The following is a 23,071-nucleotide window of genomic DNA, read 5'->3' on the forward strand; positions in this document are numbered from 1 at the left end:
CCATAATACACATCACTGCCTCACTTACAGTAATACACATCACCGCCTCACTTACAATAATACACATCACCGCCTCAATGACAGTAATACACATCACCGCCTGACTGATTATAGTACACATCACTGCCTCACTGACCGTAATACACATCACTGCCTCACTGACCGTAATACACATCACCGCCTCACTGACCGTAATACACATCACCGCCTCACTGACAGTAATACACATCACCGCCTCACTGACCATAGTACACATCACCGCCTCACTGACCGAAATACACATCACCGCCTCACTGACCATAGAACACATCACCGCCTCACTGACCTTAATACACTTCACCGCCTCACTGACCGTTATACACATCTCCGCCTCACTGACCGTAATACACATCACCGCCTCACTGACCGTGATACACATCACCGCCTCTCTGACCTTCTACACATCATCGCCTCACTGACGGTAATACACATCACCGCCTCACTGACCGTGATACACATCACCGCCTCTCTGACCTTCTACACATCTCCGCCTCACTGACCGTAATACACATCACCGCCTCACTGACAGTAATACACATCACCGCCTCACTTAGAGTAATACACATCACCGCCTCACTGACCGTAATACACATCACAGATTCACTGACCATAATACACATCACTGCCTCACTGACCATAATACACATCACTGCCTCACTGACCATAATACAAATCACTGCCTCACTGACCATAATACACATCACAGATTTACTGACCATAATTCAAATCACTGCCTCACTGACCATAATACACATCACTGCCTCACTGACCATAATACACATCACCGCCTCACTTAAAGTAATACACATCACCGCCTTACTGATCATAATACACATCACTGCCTCACTTACAGTAATACACATCACCGATTCACTGACCATAATACACATCACCGCCTCACTGACCGTAATACACATCACCGCCTCAATGACCGTAATACACCTCACCGCCTGACTGACCGTAATACACCTCACCGCCTCACTGACCATAATACACATCACTGCCTCACTTACAGTAATACACATCACCGCCTCACTTACAGAAATACTCATCACCGCCTCACTTACAGTAATACACATCACCGCCTCAATGACAGTAATACACATCACCGCCTCACTGACCATAGTACACATCACCGCCTCACTGACCGTAATACACATCACCGCCTCACTGACCGTAATACACATCACCGCCTCACTTACAGTAATAAACATCACTGCCTCACTGACCATAATACACATCACCGCCTCACTTAAAATAAAACACATCACCGCCTCACTTACAGAAATACTCATCACCGCCTCACTTACAGTAATACACATCACCGCCTCACTGACCGTAGTGCACATCACCGCCTCACTGACCGTAATACACATCACCCCCACACTGACCGTAATACACATGTAATACACATCACCGCCTCACTGACCGTAATACACATCACCCCCACACTGACAGTAATACACATCACTGCCTCACTGACCTTAATACACATCACAGATTCACTAACCGTAATACACATCACTGCCTCACTTACCGTAATACACATCACCGCCTCACTGACCGTAATACACATCACCGCCTCACTGACCATAATACAAATCAGCGCCTCACTGACCATATTACACATCACCGCCTCACTGACAGTAATACACATCACCGCCACACTGACCGTAATACACATCACCGCCTCACTGACCGTAATACACATCACCGCCACACTGACTGTAATAAACATCACCGCCTCCCTGACCACAATACACATCACCACCACTCTGACCGTAATACACATCACCGCCACACTGACCGTAATACACATCACCGCCTCACTGACCGTAATACACATCACCGCCTCACTGACCGTAATACACATCACCCCCACACTGACCGTAATACACATGTAATACACATCACCGCCTCACTGACCGTAATACACATCACCCCCACACTGACAGTAATACACATCACTGCCTCACTGACCTTAATACACATCACAGATTCACTAACCGTAATACACATCACCGCCTCACTGACCGTAATACACATCACCGCCTCACTGACCGTAATACACATCACCGCCTCACTGACCGTAATACAAATCAGCGCCTCACTGACCATAGAACACATCACCGCCTCACTGACAGTAATACACATCACTGCCTCACTGACCGTAATACACATCCCCGCCTCACTGACCGTAATACACATCACCGCCTCACTGACTGTAATAATCATCACCGCCTCACTGACAGTAATACACATCACCGCCTCACTGACAGTAATACACATCACCGCCTCACTTACAGTAATACACATCACCGCCTCACTGACCGTAATACACTTCACCGCCTCACTGACCGTAATACAGATCACCACCTCACTGACCGTAATACATATCACCGCCTCTCTGACCGTAGTACTCATCACCGCCTCTCTTAGAGTAATACACATCACCGCCGCACTTACAGTAATACACATCACCGCCTCACTGACCGTAATACACATCACAGATTCACTTACCGTAATACACATCACTGCCTCACTGACCATAATACACATCACCGCCTCACTGACCATAATACAAATCACAAATTCACTGACCATAATACACATCACTGCCTCACTGACCATAATACACATCACCGCCTCACTTAAAGTAATACACATCACCGCCTTACTGACCATAATACACATCACTGCCTCACTTACAGTAATACACATCACTGATTCACTGACCATAATACACATCACCGCCTCACTGACCGTAATACACATCACCGCCTCACTGACCGTAATACACATCACCGCCTCACTGACCGTAATACACATCACCGCCTCACTGACCGTAATACACATCACCGCCTCACTGACCGTAATACACATCACCGCCTCACTGACCGTAATACACATCACCGCCTCACTGACCGTAATACACATCACCGCCTCACTGACCGTAATACACATCACCGCCACACTGACCGTAATACACATCACCGCCTCACTGACCGTAATACACATCACCGCCTCACTGACCGTAATACACATCACCGCCTCACTGACCGCAATACACATCACCGCCACACTGACCGCAATACACATCAACGCCACACTGACCGTAATGCAAATCACCGCCTCCCTGACCACAATACACATCACCGCCACTCTGACCGTAATACACATCACCGCCACACTGACCGTAATACACATCACCGCCTCACTGACCGTAATACACATCACCGCCTCACTGACCGTAATACACATCACCGCCTCACTGACCGTAATACACATCACCCCCACACTGACCGTAATACACATGTAATACACATCACCGCCTCACTGACCGTAATAGACATCACCCCCACACTGACAGTAATACACATCACTGCCTCACTGACCTTAATACACATCACAGATTCACTAACCGTAATACACATCACTGCCTCACTGACCGTAATACACATCACCGCCTCACTGACCGTAATACACATCACCGCCTCACTGACCGTAATACAAATCAGCGCCTCACTGACCATATTACTCATCACCGCCTCACTGACAGTAATACACATCACTGCCTCACTGACCGTAATACACATCCCCGCCTCACTGACCATAATACACATCACCGCCTCACTGACAGTAATACACATCACCACTTCACTGACAGTAATTACTGACCGTAATACCCATCACTGCCTCACTGACCATATTACACATAACCGCCTCACTGACAGTAATTACTGACCGTAATACACATCACTGCCTCACTGACCATAATACACATCCCCGCCTCACTGACAGTAATACACATCACTGCCTCACTGACCATAATACACATCAGCGCCTCACTGACAGTAATTACTGACCATAATACACATCACTGCCTCACTTACAGTAATACACATAACTGATTCACTGACCATAATACACATCACCGCCACACTGACCGTAATACACATCACCGCCTCACTTACAGTAATACACATCACCGCCTCACTTACAGTAATACACATCACTGCCTCACTTACAGTAATACTCATTACCGCCTCACTGACCGTAATACACATCACCGCCTCACCGTAATACACATCACCGCCTCACTGACCGTAATACACATCACCGCCTCACTGACCATAATACACATCACCGGCTCACTGAACATAATACACATCACCGCCTCACTGACCATAATACACATCACCGCCTCACTGACCGTAATACACATCACCGCCTCTCTGACCGTAATACAAATCAGCGCCTTACTTAAAGTAATACACATCACCGCCTTACTGACCATAATACACATCACTGCCTCACTTACAGTAATACACATCACTGATTCACTGACCATAATACACATCACCGCCTCACTGACTGTAATACACATCAAAGCCTCACTTACAGTAATACACATCACTGCCTCACTGACCATAATACACATCACCGCCTCACTTACAGTAATACACATCACCGCCTCACTGACCATAGTACACATCACCGCCAAACTGACCGTAATACACATCACCGCCTCACTGACCGTAATACACATCACCGCCTGACTGACCGTAATACACCTCTCCGCCTCACTGACCATAATACTCTTCACCGCCTCACTTACAGAAATACACAACACCTCACCGCCTCACTGACCATAATACACATCACTGCCTCACTTACAGTAATACACATCACCGCCTCACTTACAATAATACACATCACCGCCTCAATGACAGTAATACACATCACCGCCTGACTGATTATAGTACACATCACTGCCTCACTGACCGTAATACACATCACTGCCTCACTGACCGTAATACACATCACCGCCTCACTGACCGTAATACACATCACCGCCTCACTGACAGTAATACACATCACCGCCTCACTGACCATAGTACACATCACCGCCTCACTGACCGAAATACACATCACCGCCTCACTGACCATAGAACACATCACCGCCTCACTGACCTTAATACACTTCACCGCCTCACTGACCGTTATACACATCTCCGCCTCACTGACCGTAATACACATCACCGCCTCACTGACCGTAATACACATCACCGCCTCACTGACCGTGATACACATCAACGCCTCTCTGACCTTCTACACATCATCGCCTCACTGACCGTAATACACATCACCGCCTCACTGACCGTGATACACATCACCGCCTCTCTGACCTTATACACATCTCCGCCTCACTGACCGTAATACACATCACCGCCTCACTGACAGTAATACACATCACCGCCTCACTTAGAGTAATACACATCACCGCCTCACTGACCGTAATACACATCACAGATTCACTGACCATAATACACATCACTGCCTCACTGACCATAATACACATCACTGCCTCACTGACCATAATACAAATCACTGCCTCACTGACCATAATACACATCACAGATTTACTGACCATAATTCAAATCACTGCCTCACTGACCATAATACACATCACTGCCTCACTGACCATAATACACATCACCGCCTCACTTAAAGTAATACACATCACCGCCTTACTGATCATAATACACATCACTGCCTCACTTACAGTAATACACATCACCGATTCACTGACCATAATACACATCACCGCCTCACTGACCGTAATACACATCACCGCCTCAATGACCGTAATACACCTCACCGCCTGACTGACCGTAATACACCTCACCGCCTCACTGACCATAATACACATCACTGCCTCACTTACAGTAATACACATCACCGCCTCCCTTACAGAAATACTCATCACCGCCTCACTTACAGTAATACACATCACCGCCTCAATGACAGTAATACACATCACCGCCTCACTGACCATAGTACACATCACCGCCTCACTGACCGTAATACACATCACTACCTCACTTACAGTAATACACATCACTGATTCACTGACCATAATACACATCACCGCCTCACTGACCGTAATACACATCACCGCCTCACTTACAGTAATAGACATCACCGCCTCACTTACAGTAATACACATCACTGCCTCACTTACAGTAATACTCATTACCGCCTCACTGACCGTAATACACATCACCGCCTCACCGTAATACACATCACCGCCTCACTGACCATAATACACATCACCGCCTCACTGACCATAATACACATCACCGCCTCACTGACCGTAATACACATCACCGCCTCTCTGACCGTAGTACACATCACCGCCTGACTGACCGTAATACTCATCACCGCCTCACTGACAGTAATACACATCACCGCCTCACTTAAAGTAATACACATCACCGCCTTACTGACCATAATACACATCACTGCCTCACTTACAGTAATACACATCACTGATTCACTGACCATAATACACATCACCGCCTCACTGACTGTAATACACATCAAAGCCTCACTTACAGTAATACACATCACTGCCTCACTGACCATAATACACATCACCGCCTCACTTACAGTAATACACATCACCGCCTCACTGACCATAGTACACATCACCGCCAAACTGACCGTAATACACATCACCGCCTCACTGACCGTAATACACATCACCGCCTGACTGACCGTAATACACCTCTCCGCCTCACTGACCATAATACTCTTCACCGCCTCACTTACAGAAATACACAACACCTCACCGCCTCACTGACCATAATACACATCACTGCCTCACTTACAGTAATACACATCACCGCCTCACTTACAATAATACACATCACCGCCTCAATGACAGTAATACACATCACCGCCTGACTGATTATAGTACACATCACTGAATCACTGACCGTAATACACATCACTGCCTCACTGACCGTAATACACATCACCGCCTCACTGACCGTAATACACATCACCGCCTCACTGACAGTAATACACATCACCGCCTCACTGACCATAGTACACATCACCGCCTCACTGACCGAAATACACATCACCGCCTCACTGACCATAGAACACATCACCGCCTCACTGACCTTAATACACTTCACCGCCTCACTGACCGTTATACACATCTCCGCCTCACTGACCGTAATACACATCACCGCCTCACTGACCGTAATACACATCACCGCCTCACTGACCGTGATACACATCAACGCCTCTCTGACCTTCTACACATCATCGCCTCACTGACCGTAATACACATCACCGCCTCACTGACCGTGATACACATCACCGCCTCTCTGACCTTATACACATCTCCGCCTCACTGACCGTAATACACATCACCGCCTCACTGACAGTAATACACATCACCGCCTCACTTAGAGTAATACACATCACCGCCTCACTGACCGTAATACACATCACAGATTCACTGACCATAATACACATCACTGCCTCACTGACCATAATACACATCACTGCCTCACTGACCATAATACAAATCACTGCCTCACTGACCATAATACACATCACAGATTTACTGACCATAATTCAAATCACTGCCTCACTGACCATAATACACATCACTGCCTCACTGACCATAATACACATCACCGCCTCACTTAAAGTAATACACATCACCGCCTTACTGATCATAATACACATCACTGCCTCACTTACAGTAATACACATCACCGATTCACTGACCATAATACACATCACCGCCTCACTGACCGTAATACACATCACCGCCTCAATGACCGTAATACACCTCACCGCCTGACTGACCGTAATACACCTCACCGCCTCACTGACCATAATACACATCACTGCCTCACTTACAGTAATACACATCACCGCCTCAATGACAGTAATACACATCACCGCCTCACTGACCATAGTACACATCACCGCCTCACTGACCGTAATACACATCACTACCTCACTTACAGTAATACACATCACTGATTCACTGACCATAATACACATCACCGCCTCACTGACCGTAATACACATCACCGCCTCACTTACAGTAATAGACATCACCGCCTCACTTACAGTAATACACATCACTGCCTCACTTACAGTAATACTCATTACCGCCTCACTGACCGTAATACACATCACCGCCTCACCGTAATACACATCACCGCCTCACTGACCATAATACACATCACCGCCTCACTGACCATAATACACATCACCGCCTCACTGACCGTAATACACATCACCGCCTCTCTGACCGTAGTACACATCACCGCCTGACTGACCGTAATACTCATCACCGCCTCACTGACAGTAATACACATCACCGCCTCACTTAAAGTAATACACATCACCGCCTTACTGACCATAATACACATCACTGCCTCACTTACAGTAATACACATCACTGATTCACTGACCATAATACACATCACCGCCTCACTGACTGTAATACACATCAAAGCCTCACTTACAGTAATACACATCACTGCCTCACTGACCATAATACACATCACCGCCTCACTTACAGTAATACATATCACCGCCTCACTGACCATAGTACACATCACCGCCTCACTGACCGTAATACACATCACCGCCTCACTGACCGTAATACACATCACCGCCTGACTGACCGTAATACACCTCTCCGCCTCACTGACCATAATACTCTTCACCGCCTCACAAACAGAAATACACAACACCTCACCGCCTCACTGACCATAATACACATCACTGCCTCACTTACAGTAATACACATCACCGCCTCACTTACAATAATACACATCACCGCCTCAATGACAGTAATACACATCACCGCCTGACTGATTATAGTACACATCACTGCCTCACTGACCGTAATACACATCACTGCCTCACTGACCGTAATACACATCACCGCCTCACTGACCGTAATACACATCACCGCCTCACTGACAGTAATACACATCACCGCCTCACTGACCATAGTACACATCACCGCCTCACTGACCGAAATACACATCACCGCCTCACTGACCATAGAACACATCACCGCCTCACTGACCTTAATACACTTCACCGCCTCACTGACCGTTATACACATCTCCGCCTCACTGACCGTAATACACATCACCGCCTCACTGACCGTAATACACATCACCGCCTCACTGACCGTGATACACATCAACGCCTCTCTGACCTTCTACACATCATCGCCTCACTGACCGTAATACACATCACCGCCTCACTGACCGTGATACACATCACCGCCTCTCTGACCTTATACACATCTCCGCCTCACTGACCGTAATACACATCACCGCCTCACTGACAGTAATACACATCACCGCCTCACTTAGAGTAATACACATCACCGCCTCACTGACCGTAATACACATCACAGATTCACTGACCATAATACACATCACTGCCTCACTGACCATAATACACATCACTGCCTCACTGACCATAATACAAATCACTGCCTCACTGACCATAATACACATCACAGATTTACTGACCATAATTCAAATCACTGCCTCACTGACCATAATACACATCACTGCCTCACTGACCATAATACACATCACCGCCTCACTTAAAGTAATACACATCACCGCCTTACTGATCATAATACACATCACTGCCTCACTTACAGTAATACACATCACCGATTCACTGACCATAATACACATCACCGCCTCACTGACCGTAATACACATCACCGCCTCAATGACCGTAATACACCTCACCGCCTGACTGACCGTAATACACCTCACCGCCTCACTGACCATAATACACATCACTGCCTCACTTACAGTAATACACATCACCGCCTCCCTTACAGAAATACTCATCACCGCCTCACTTACAGTAATACACATCACCGCCTCAATGACAGTAATACACATCACCGCCTCACTGACCATAGTACACATCACCGCCTCACTGACCGTAACACACATCACTACCTCACTTACAGTAATACACATCACTGATTCACTGACCATAATACACATCACCGCCTCACTGACCGTAATACACATCACCGCCTCACTTACAGTAATAGACATCACCGCCTCACTTACAGTAATACACATCACTGCCTCACTTACAGTAATACTCATTACAGCCTCACTGACCGTAATACACATCACCGCCTCACCGTAATACACATCACCGCCTCACTGACCATAATACACATCACCGCCTCACTGACCATAATACACATCACCGCCTCACTGACCGTAATACACATCACCGCTTCTCTGACCGTAGTACACATCACCGCCTGACTGACCGTAATACTCATCACCGCCTCACTGACAGTAATACACATCACCGCCTCACTTAGAGTAATACACATCACCGCCGCACTTACAGTAATACACATCACCGCCTCACTGACCGTAATACACATCACAGATTCACTGACCGTAATACACATCACCGCCTCACTGACCGTAATACACATCACCGCCTCACTGACCGTAATACACATCACCGCCTCTCTGACCGTAGTACTCATCACCGCCTCTCTGACCGTAGTACACATCACTGCCTGACTGACCGTAATACTCATCACCGCCTCACTGACAGTAATACACATCACCGCCTCACTTAGAGTAATACACATCACCGCCGCACTTACAGTAATACACATCACCGCCTCACTGACCGTAATACACATCACAGATTCACTGACCGTAATACACATCACCGCATCACTGACCATAATACACATCACCGCCTTACTGACCGTAATACACATCACTGCCTCACTGACCATAATAAACATCACTGCCTCACTGACCATAATACACATCACCGCCTCACTTAAAGTAATACACATCACCGCCTTACTGACCATAATACACATCACTGCCTCACTTACAGTAATACACATCACTGATTCACTGACCATAATACACATCACCGCCTCACTGACTGTAATACACATCACCGCCTCACTTACAGTAATACACATCACTGCCTCACTGACCATAATACACATCACCGCCTCACTTACAGTAATACACATCACTGCCTCACTGACCATAATACACATCACCGCCTCACTTACAGTAATACACATCACTGCCTCACTGACAGTAATACACATCACTGCCTCACTGACCATAATACACATCACCGCCTCACTTAAAGTAATACACATCACCGCCTTACTGACCATAATACACATCACTGCCTCACTTACAGTAATACACATCACTGATTCACTGCCTCACTTACAGTAATACACATCACTGATTCACTGACCATAATACACATCACCGCCTCACTGACTGTAATACACATCACCGCCTCACTTACAGTAATACACATCACTGCCTCACTGACCATAATACACATCACCGCCTCACTTACAGTAATACACATCACCGCCTCACTGACAGAAATACACATCACCGCCTCACTGACCGTAATACACATCACCGCCTCACTGACAGTAATTACTGACCGTAATACACATCACTGCCTCACTGACCATAATACACATTCCCGCCTCACTGACAGTAATACACATCACCGCCTCACTGACCATAATACACATCACCGCCTCACTGACAGTAATTACTGACCATAATACACATCACCGCCTCACTGACCGTAATACACATCACCGCCTCACTGACCGTAATACACATCACCGCCTCACTGACCGTAATACACATCACCGCCTCACTGACTGTAATACACATCACCGCCTCACTGACAGAAATACACATCACCGCCTCACTGACCATAATACACATCACCGCCTCACTGACCATAATACACATCACCGCCTCACTTACAGTAATACACATCACCACCTCACTGACCGTAATACACATCACCTCCTCACTGACCGTACTACACATCACCGCCGCACTGACCGTAATACACATCACCGCCTCACTGACCGTAATACACATCACGGCCTCACTGACCGTAATACACATCACCGCCTCACTGACCGTAATACACATCACCGCCTCACTGACAGTAATACACATCACCACCTCACTGACCGTAATACACATCACCGCCTCACTGACCGTGATACACATCACCGCCTCACTGACCGTAATACACATCACCGCCTCACCGTAATACACATCACCGCCTCACTGACCATAATACACATCACCGCCTCACTGACCATAATACACATCACCGCCTCACTGATCATAATACACATCACCGCCTCACTGACCGTAATACACATCACCGCCTCTCTGACCGTTGTACACATCACCGCCTGACTGACCGTAATACTCATCACCGCCTCACTGACAGTAATACACATCACCGCCTCACTTAGAGTAATACACATCACCGCCGCACTTACAGTAATACACATCACCGCCTCACTGACCGTAATACACATCACAGATTCACTGACAGTAATACACATCACCGCCTCACTGACCGTAATACACATCACCGCCTCACTGACCGTAATACACATCACCGCCTCTCTGACCGTAGTACTCATCACCGCCTCTCTGACCGTAGTACACATCACTGCCTGACTGACCGTAATACTCATCACCGCCTCACTGACAGTAATACACATCACCGCCTCACTTAGAGTAATACACATCACCGCCGCACTTACAGTAATACACATCACCGCCTCACTGACCGTAATACACATCACAGATTCACTGACCGTAATACACATCACCGCATCACTGACCATAATACACATCACCGCCTTACTGACCGTAATACACATCACTGCCTCACTGACCATAATAAACATCACCGCCTCACTGACCATAATACACATCACCGCCTCACTTAAAGTAATACACATCACCGCCTTACTGACCATAATACACATCACTGCCTCACTTACAGTAATACACATCACTGATTCACTGACCATAATACACATCACCGCCTCACTGACTGTAATACACATCACCGCCTCACTTACAGTAATACACATCACTGCCTCACTGACCATAATACACATCACCGCCTCACTTACAGTAATACACATCACTGCCTCACTGACAGTAATACACATCACTGCCTCACTGACCATAATACACATCACCGCCTCACTTAAAGTAATACACATCACCGCCTTACTGACCATAATACACATCACTGCCTCACTTACAGTAATACACATCACTGATTCACTGCCTCACTTACAGTAATACACATCACTGATTCACTGACCATAATACACATCACCGCCTCACTGACTGTAATACACATCACCGCCTCACTTACAGTAATACACATCACTGCCTCACTGACCATAATACACATCACCGCCTCACTTACAGTAATACACATCACCGCCTCACTGACAGAAATACACATCACCGCCTCACTGACCGTAATACACATCACCGCCTCACTGACAGTAATTACTGACCGTAATACACATCACTGCCTCACTGACCATAATACACATTCCCGCCTCACTGACAGTAATACACATCACCGCCTCACTGACCATAATACACATCACCGCCTCACTGACAGTAATTACTGACCATAATACACATCACCGCCTCACTGACCGTAATACACATCACCGCCTCACTGACCGTAATACACATCACCGCCTCACTGACCGTAATACAGATCACCGCCTCACTGACTGTAATACACATCACCGCCTCACTGACAGAAATACACATCACCGCCTCACTGACCATAATACACATCACCGCCTCACTGACCATAATACACATCACCGCCTCACTTACAGTAAAACACATCACCACCTCACTGACCGTAATACACATCACCTCCTCACTGACCGTAATACACATCACCGCCGCACTGACCGTAATACACATCACCGCCTCACTGACCGTAATACACATCACCGCCTCACTGACCGTAATACACATCACCGCCTCACTGACAGTAATACACATCACCACCTCACTGACCGTAATACACATCACCGCCTCACTGACCGTGATACACATCACCGCCTCTCTGACCGTAGTACACATCACCGCCTGACTGACCGTAATACTCATCACCGCCTCACTGACAGTAATACACATCACCGCCTCACTTAGAGTAATACACATCACCACCGCACTTACAGTAATACACATCACCGCCTCACTGACCGTAATACACATCACAGATTCACTGACCGTAATACACATCACCGCCTCACTGACCATAATACACATCACCGCCTCACTGAACATAATACACATCACCGCCTCACTGACCATAATACACATCACCGCCTCACTGACCGTAATACACATCACCGCCTCTCTGACCGTAATACACATCACCGCCTCACTGACAGTAATTACTGACCATAATACACATCACCGCCTCACTGACCGTAATACACATCACCGCCTCACTGACCGTAATACACATCACCGCCTCACTGACCGTAATACACATCACCGCCTCACTGACTGTAAGACACATCACCGCCTCACTGACAGAAATACACATCACCGCCTCACTGACCATAATACACATCACCGCCTCACTGACCATAATACACATCACCGCCTCACTTACAGTAATACACATCACCGCCTCACTGACCGTAATACACATCACCACCTCACTGACCGTAATACACATCACCGCCGCACTGACCGTAATACACATCACCGCCTCACTGACCGTAATACACATCACGGCCTCACTGACCGTAATACACATCACCGCCTCACTGACCGTAATACACATCACCGCCTCACTGACAGTAATACACATCACCGCCTCACTGACCGTAATACACATCACCGCCTCACTGACCGTGATACACATCACCGCCTCTCTGACCGTAGTACACATCACCGCCTGAATGACCATAATACTCATCACCGCCTCACTGACAGTAATACACATCACTGCCTCACTTAGAGTAATACACATCACCACCGCACTGACAGTAATTACTGACCATAATACACATCACCGCCTCACTGACCGTAATACACATCACCGCCTCACTGACTGTAATACACATCACCGCCTCACTGACAGAAATACACATCACCGCCTCACTGACCATAATACACATCACCGCCTCACTGACCATAATACACATCACCGCCTCACTTACAGTAATACACATCAGCGCCTCACTGACCGTAATACACATCACCTCCTCACTGACCGTAATACACATCACCGCCGCACTGACCGTAATACACATCACCGCCTCACTGACCGTAATACACATCACGGCCTCACTGACCGTAATACACATCACCGCCTCACTGACCGTAATACACATCACCGCCTCACTGACCGTAATACACATCACCGCCTCACTGACCGTAATACACATCACCGCCTCACTGACCGTGATACACATCACCGCCTCTCTGACCGTAGTACACATCACCGCTTGACTGACCGTAATACTCATCACCGCCTCACTGACAGTAATACACATCACCGCCTCACTTAGAGTAATACACATCACCGCCGCACTTACAGTAATACACATCACCGCCTCACTGACCGTAATACACATCACAGATTCACTGACCGTAATACACATCACCGCCTCACTGACCGTAATACACATCACCGCCTCACTGAACATAATACACATCACCGCCTCACTGACCATAATACACATCACCGCCTCACTGACCGTAATACACATCACCGCCTCTCTGACCGTAATACACATCACCGCCTCACTGACCGTAATACACATCACCGCCTCACTGACAGTAATTACTGACCATAATACACATCACCGCCTCACTGACCGTAATACACATCACCGCCTCACTGACCGTAATACACATCACCGCCTCACTGACCGTAATACACATCACCGCCTCACTGACCGTAATACACATCACCGCCTCACTGACTGTAATACACATCACCGCCTCACTGACAGAAATACACATCACCGCCTCACTGACCATAATACACATCACCGCCTCACTGACCATAATACACATCACCGCCTCTCTTACAGTAATACACATCACCGCCTCACTGACCGTAATACACATCACCGCCTCACTGACCGTAATACACATCACCGCCGCACTGACCGTAATACACATCACCGCCTCACTGACCGTAATACACATCACCGCCTCACTGACCGTAATACACATCACCGCCTCACTGACCGTAATACACATCACCGCCTCACTGACCGTAATACACATCACCGCCTCACTGACCGTAATACACATCACCGCCTCACTGACCGTGATACACATCACCGCCTCTCTGACCGTAGTACACATCACCGCCTGAATGACCGTAATACTCATCACCGCCTCACTGACAGTAATACACATCACTGCCTCACTTAGAGTAATACACATCACCACCGCACTTACAGTAATACACATCACCGCCTCACTGACCGTAATACACATCACAGATTCACTGACCGTAATACACATCACCGCCTCACTGACCATAATACACATCACCGCCTCACTGAACATAATACACATCACCGCCTCACTGACCATAATACACATCACCGCCTCACTGACCGTAATACACATCACCGCCTCTCTGACCGTAATACAAATCTGCGCCTTACTTAAAGTAATACACATCACCGCCTTACTGACCATAATACACATCACTGCCTCACTTACAGTCATACACATCACTGATTCACTGACCATAATACACATCACCGCCTCACTGACTGTAATACACATCACCGCCTCACTTACAGTAATACACATCACTGCCTCACTGACCATAATACACATCACCGCCTCACTTACAGTAATACACATCACCGCCTCACTGACCATAGTACACATCACCGCCTCACTGACCGTACTACACATCACCGCCTCACTGACCGTAATACACATCACCGCCTGACTGACCGTAATACACCTCTCCGCCTCACTGACCATAATACACTTCACCGCCTCACTTACAGTAATACACAACACCTCACCGCCTCACTGACCATAATACACATCACTGCCTCACTTACAGTAATACACATCACCGCCTCACTTACAATAATACACATCACCGCCTCAATGACAGTAATACATATCACCGCCTCACTGACCATAGTACACATCACCGCCTCACTGACCGTAATACACATCACCGCCTCACTGACCGTAATACACATCACCGCCTCACTGACCGTAATACACATCACCGCCTCACTGACAGTAATACACATCACCGCCTCACTGACCGTAGTACACATCACCGCCTCACTGACCGAAATACACATCACCGCCTCACTGACCATAGAACACATCACCGCCTCACTGACCTTAATACACATCACCGCCTCACTAACCGTTATACACATCTCCGCCTCACTGACCGTAATACACATCACCGCCTCACTGACCGTGATACACATCACCGCCTTTCTGACCTTCTACACATCACCGCCTCACTGACCGTAATACACATCACCGCCTCACTGACCGTGATACACATCACCGCCTCTCTGACCTTCTACACATCTCCGCCTCACTGACCGTAATACACATCACCGCCTCACTGACAGTAATACACATCACCGCCTCACTTAGAGTAATACACATCACCGCCTCACTGACCGTAATACACATCACAGATTCACTGACCATAATACACATCACTGCCTCACTGACCATAATACACATCACTGCCTCACTGACCATAATACAAATCACTGCCTCACTGACCATAATACACATCACAGATTTACTGACCATAATACAAATCACTGCCTCACTGACCATAATACACATCACTGCCTCACTGACCATAATACACATCACCGCCTCACTTAAAGTAATACACATCACCGCCTTACTGATCATAATACACATCACTGCCTCACTTACAGTAATACACATCACCGATTCACTGACCATAATACACATCACCGCCTCACTGACCGTAATACATATCACCGCCTCAATGACCGTAATACACATCACCGCCTGACTGACCGTAATATACCTCACCGCCTCACTGACCATAATACACATCACTGCCTCACTTACAGTAATACACATCACCGCCTCACTTACAGAAATACTCATCACCGCCTCACTAACAGTAATACACATCACCGCCTCAATGACAGTAATACACATCACCGCCTCACTGACCATAGTACACATCACCGCCTCACTGACCGTAATACACATCACCGCCTCACTTACAGTAATACACATCACCGCCTCACTGACCATAATACACATCACCGCCTCACTTAAAATAAAACACATCACCGCCTCACTTACAGAAATACTCATCACCGCCTCACTTACAGTAATACACATCACCGCCTCACTGACCGTAGTGCACATCACCGCCTCACTGACCGTAGTGCACATCACCGCCTCACTGACCGTAGTGCACATCACCGCCTCACTGACCGTAGTGCACATCACCGCCTCACTGACCGTAGTGCACATCACCGCCTCACTGACCGTAGTGCACATCACCGCCTCACTGACCGTAGTGCACATCACCGCCTCACTGACCGTTATGCACATCACCGCCTCACTGACCGTAATGCACATCACCGCCTCACTGACCGTAATAAACATCACTGCCTCACTGACCGTAATGCACATCACCGCCTCACTGCCAGGAATACACATCAACGCCTCACTGACCGTAATACACATCAACGCCTCACTGACCGTAATACACATCAACGCCTCACTTACAGTAATGCACATCACCGCCTCACTGACCGTAATACACATCACCGCCTCACTGACCGTAATACACATCACCGCCTCTCTGACCGTAGTTCACATCACCGCCTGACTGACCGTAATACTCATCACCGCCTCACTGACAGTAATACACATCACCGCCTCACTTAGAGTAATACACATCACCGCCGCACTAACAGTAATACACATCACCGCCTCACTGACCGTAATACACATCACAGATTCACTGACCGTAATACACATCACCGCCTCACTGACCGTAATACACATCACCGCCTCACTGACCGTAATACACATCACCGCATCACTGACCATAATACACATCACCGCCTCACTGACCGTAATACACATCACTGCCTCACTGACCATAATAAACATCACTGCCTCACTGACCATAATACACATCACCGCCTCACTTAAAGTAATACACATCACCGCCTTACTGACCATAATACACATCACTGCCTCACTTACAGTAATACACATCACTGATTCACTGACCATAATACACATCACCGCCTCACTGACTGTAATACACATCACCGCCTCACTTACAGTAATACACATCACTGCCTCACTGACCATAATACACATCACCGCCTCACTTACAGTAATACACATCACTGCCTCACTGACAGTAATACACATCACTGCCTCACTGACCATAATACACATCACCGCCTCACTTAAAGTAATACACATCACCGCCTTACTGACCATAATACACATCACTGCCTCACTTACAGTAATACACATCACTGATTCACTGCCTCACTTACAGTAATACACATCACTGATTCACTGACCATAATACACATCACCGCCTCACTGACTGTAAAACACATCACCGCCTCACTTACAGTAATACACATCACCGCCTCACTGACCGTAATACACATCACCGCCTCACTGACCGTAATACACATCACCGCCTCACTGACAGTAATTACTGACCGTAATACACATCACTGCCTCACTGACCATAATACACATTCCCGCCTCACTGACAGTAATACACATCACCGCCTCACTGACCATAATACACATCACCGCCCCACTGACAGTAATTACTGACCATAATACACATCATCGCCTCACTGACCGTAATACACATCACCGCCTCACTGACCGTAATACACATCACCGCCTCACTGACTGTAATACACATCACCGCCTCACTGACAGAAATACACATCACCGCCTCACTGACCATAATACATATCACCGCCTAACTGACCATAATACACATCACCGCCTCACTTACAGTAATACACATCACCACCTCACTGACCGTAATACACATCACCTCCTCACTGACCGTAATACACATCACCGCCGCACTGACCGTAATACACATCACCGCCTCACTGACCGTAATACACATCACGGCCTCACTGACCGTAATACACATCACCGCCTCACTGACCGTAATACACATCACCGCCTCACTGACCGTAATACACATCACCGCCTCACTGACCGTAATACACATCACCGCCTCACTGACCGTGATACACATCACCGCCTCTCTGACCGTAGTACACATCACCGCCTGACTGACCGTAATACTCATCACCGCCTCACTGACAGTATTACACATCACCGCCTCACTTAGAGTAATACACATCACCACCGCACTTACAGTAATACACATCACCGCCTCACTGACCGTAATACACATCACAGATTCACTGACCGTAATACACATCACCGCCTCACTGACCGTAATACACATCACCGCCTCACTGACCATAATACACATCACCGCCTCACTGACCGTAATACACATCACCGCCTCTCTGACCGTAATACACATCACCGCCTCACTGACAGTAATTACTGACCATAATACACATCACCGCCTCACTGACCGTAATACACATCACCGCCTCACTGACCGTAATACACATCACCGCCTCACTGACCGTAATACACATCACCGCCTCACTGACTGTAATACACATCACCGCCTCACTGACAGAAATACACATCACCGCCTCACTGACCATAATACACATCACCGCCTCACTGACCATAATACACATCACCGCCTCACTGACCATAATACACATCACCGCCTCACTGACCGTAATACACATCACCGCCTCACTGACCGTAATACACATCACGGCCTCACTGACCGTAATGCACATCGCCGCCTCACTGACCGTAATACACATCACCGCCTCACTGACAGTAATACACAACACCGCCTCACTGACCGCAATACACATCACCGCCTCACTGACCGTCATACATCATCACCGCCTCTCTGACCGTAGTACACATCACCGCCTGAATGACCGTAATACTAATCACCGCCTCACTGACAGTAATACACATCACCGCCTCACTTAGAGTAATACACATCACCACCGCACTTACAGTAATACACATCACCGCCTCACTGACCGTAATACACATCACAGATTCACTGACCGTAATACACATCACCGCCTCACTGACCATAATACACATCACCGCCTCACTCAACATAATACACATCACCGCCTCACTGGCCATAATACACATCACCACCTCACTGACCGTAATACACATCACCGCCTCTCTGACCGTAATACAAATCAGCGCCTTACTTAAAGTAATACACATCACCGCCTTACTGACCATAATACACATCACTGCCTCACTTACAGTAATACACATCACTGATTCACTGACCATAATACATATCACTGCCTCACTGACCATAATACACATCACTGCCTCACTGCCCATAATACACATCACCGCCTCACTTAAAGTAATACACATCACTGCCTCACTGACCGTAATACACATCACCGCCTCACTGACCGTAATACACATCACCGCCTCACTGACAGTAATACACATCACCGCCTCACTGACCATAGTACACATCACCGCCTCACTGACCGAAATACACATCACCGCCTCACTGACCATAGAACACATCACCGCCTCACTGACCTTAATACACATCACCGCCTCACTGACCGTTATACACATCTCCGCCTCACTGACCGTAATACACATCACCGCCTCACTGACCGTGATACACATCACCGCCTCTCTGACCTTCTACACATCACCGCCTCACTGACCGTAATACACATCTCCGCCTCACTGACCGTAATACACATCACCGCCTCACTGACAGTAATACACATCACCGCCTCACTTAGAGTAATACACATCACCGCCTCACTGACCGTAATACACATCACAGATTCACTGACCATAATACACATCACTGCCTCACTGACCATAATACACATCACTGCCTCACTGACCATAATACAAATCACTGCCTCACTGACCATAATACACATCACAGATTTACTGACCATAATACAAATCACTGCCTCACTGACCATAATACACATCACTGCCTCACTGACCATAATACACATCACCGCCTCACTTAAAGTAATACACATCACCGCCTTACTGATCATAATACACATCACTGCCTCACTTACAGTAATACACATCACCGATTCACTGACCATAATACACATCACCGCCTCACTGACCGTAATACATATCACCGCCTCAATGACCGTAATACACATCACCGCCTGACTGACCGTAATATACCTCACCGCCTCACTGACCATAATACACATCACTGCCTCACTTACAGTAATACACATCACCGCCTCACTTACAGAAATACTCATCACCGCCTCACTAACAGTAATACACATCACCGCCTCAATGACAGTAATACACATCACCGCCTCACTGACCATAGTACACATCACCGCCTCACTGACCGTAATACACATCACCGCCTCACTTACAGTAATACACATCACCGCCTCACTGACCATAATACACATCACCGCCTCACTTAAAATAAAACACATCACCGCCTCACTTACAGAAATACTCATCACCGCCTCACTTACAGTAATACACATCACCGCCTCACTGACCGTAGTGCACATCACCGCCTCACTGACCGTAGTGCACATCACCGCCTCACTGACCGTAGTGCACATCACCGCCTCACTGACCGTAGTGCACATCACCGCCTCACTGACCGTAGTGCACATCACCGCCTCACTGACCGTAGTGCACATCACCGCCTCACTGACCGTAGTGCACATCACCGCCTCACTGACCGTTATGCACATCACCGCCTCACTGACCGTAATGCACATCACCGCCTCACTGACCGTAATAAACATCACTGCCTCACTGACCGTAATGCACATCACCGCCTCACTGCCAGGAATACACATCAACGCCTCACTGACCGTAATACACATCAACGCCTCACTGACCGTAATACACATCAACGCCTCACTTACAGTAATGCACATCACCGCCTCACTGACCGTAATACACATCACCGCCTCACTGACCGTAATACACATCACCGCCTCTCTGACCGTAGTTCACATCACCGCCTGACTGACCGTAATACTCATCACCGCCTCACTGACAGTAATACACATCACCGCCTCACTTAGAGTAATACACATCACCGCCGCACTAACAGTAATACACAT

Source organism: Taudactylus pleione, unplaced genomic scaffold (genome assembly GCF_031769625.1).
Source record: "Taudactylus pleione unplaced genomic scaffold, aTauple2 ptg000860l, whole genome shotgun sequence".
Lineage (NCBI taxonomy): Eukaryota > Metazoa > Chordata > Amphibia > Anura > Myobatrachidae > Taudactylus > Taudactylus pleione.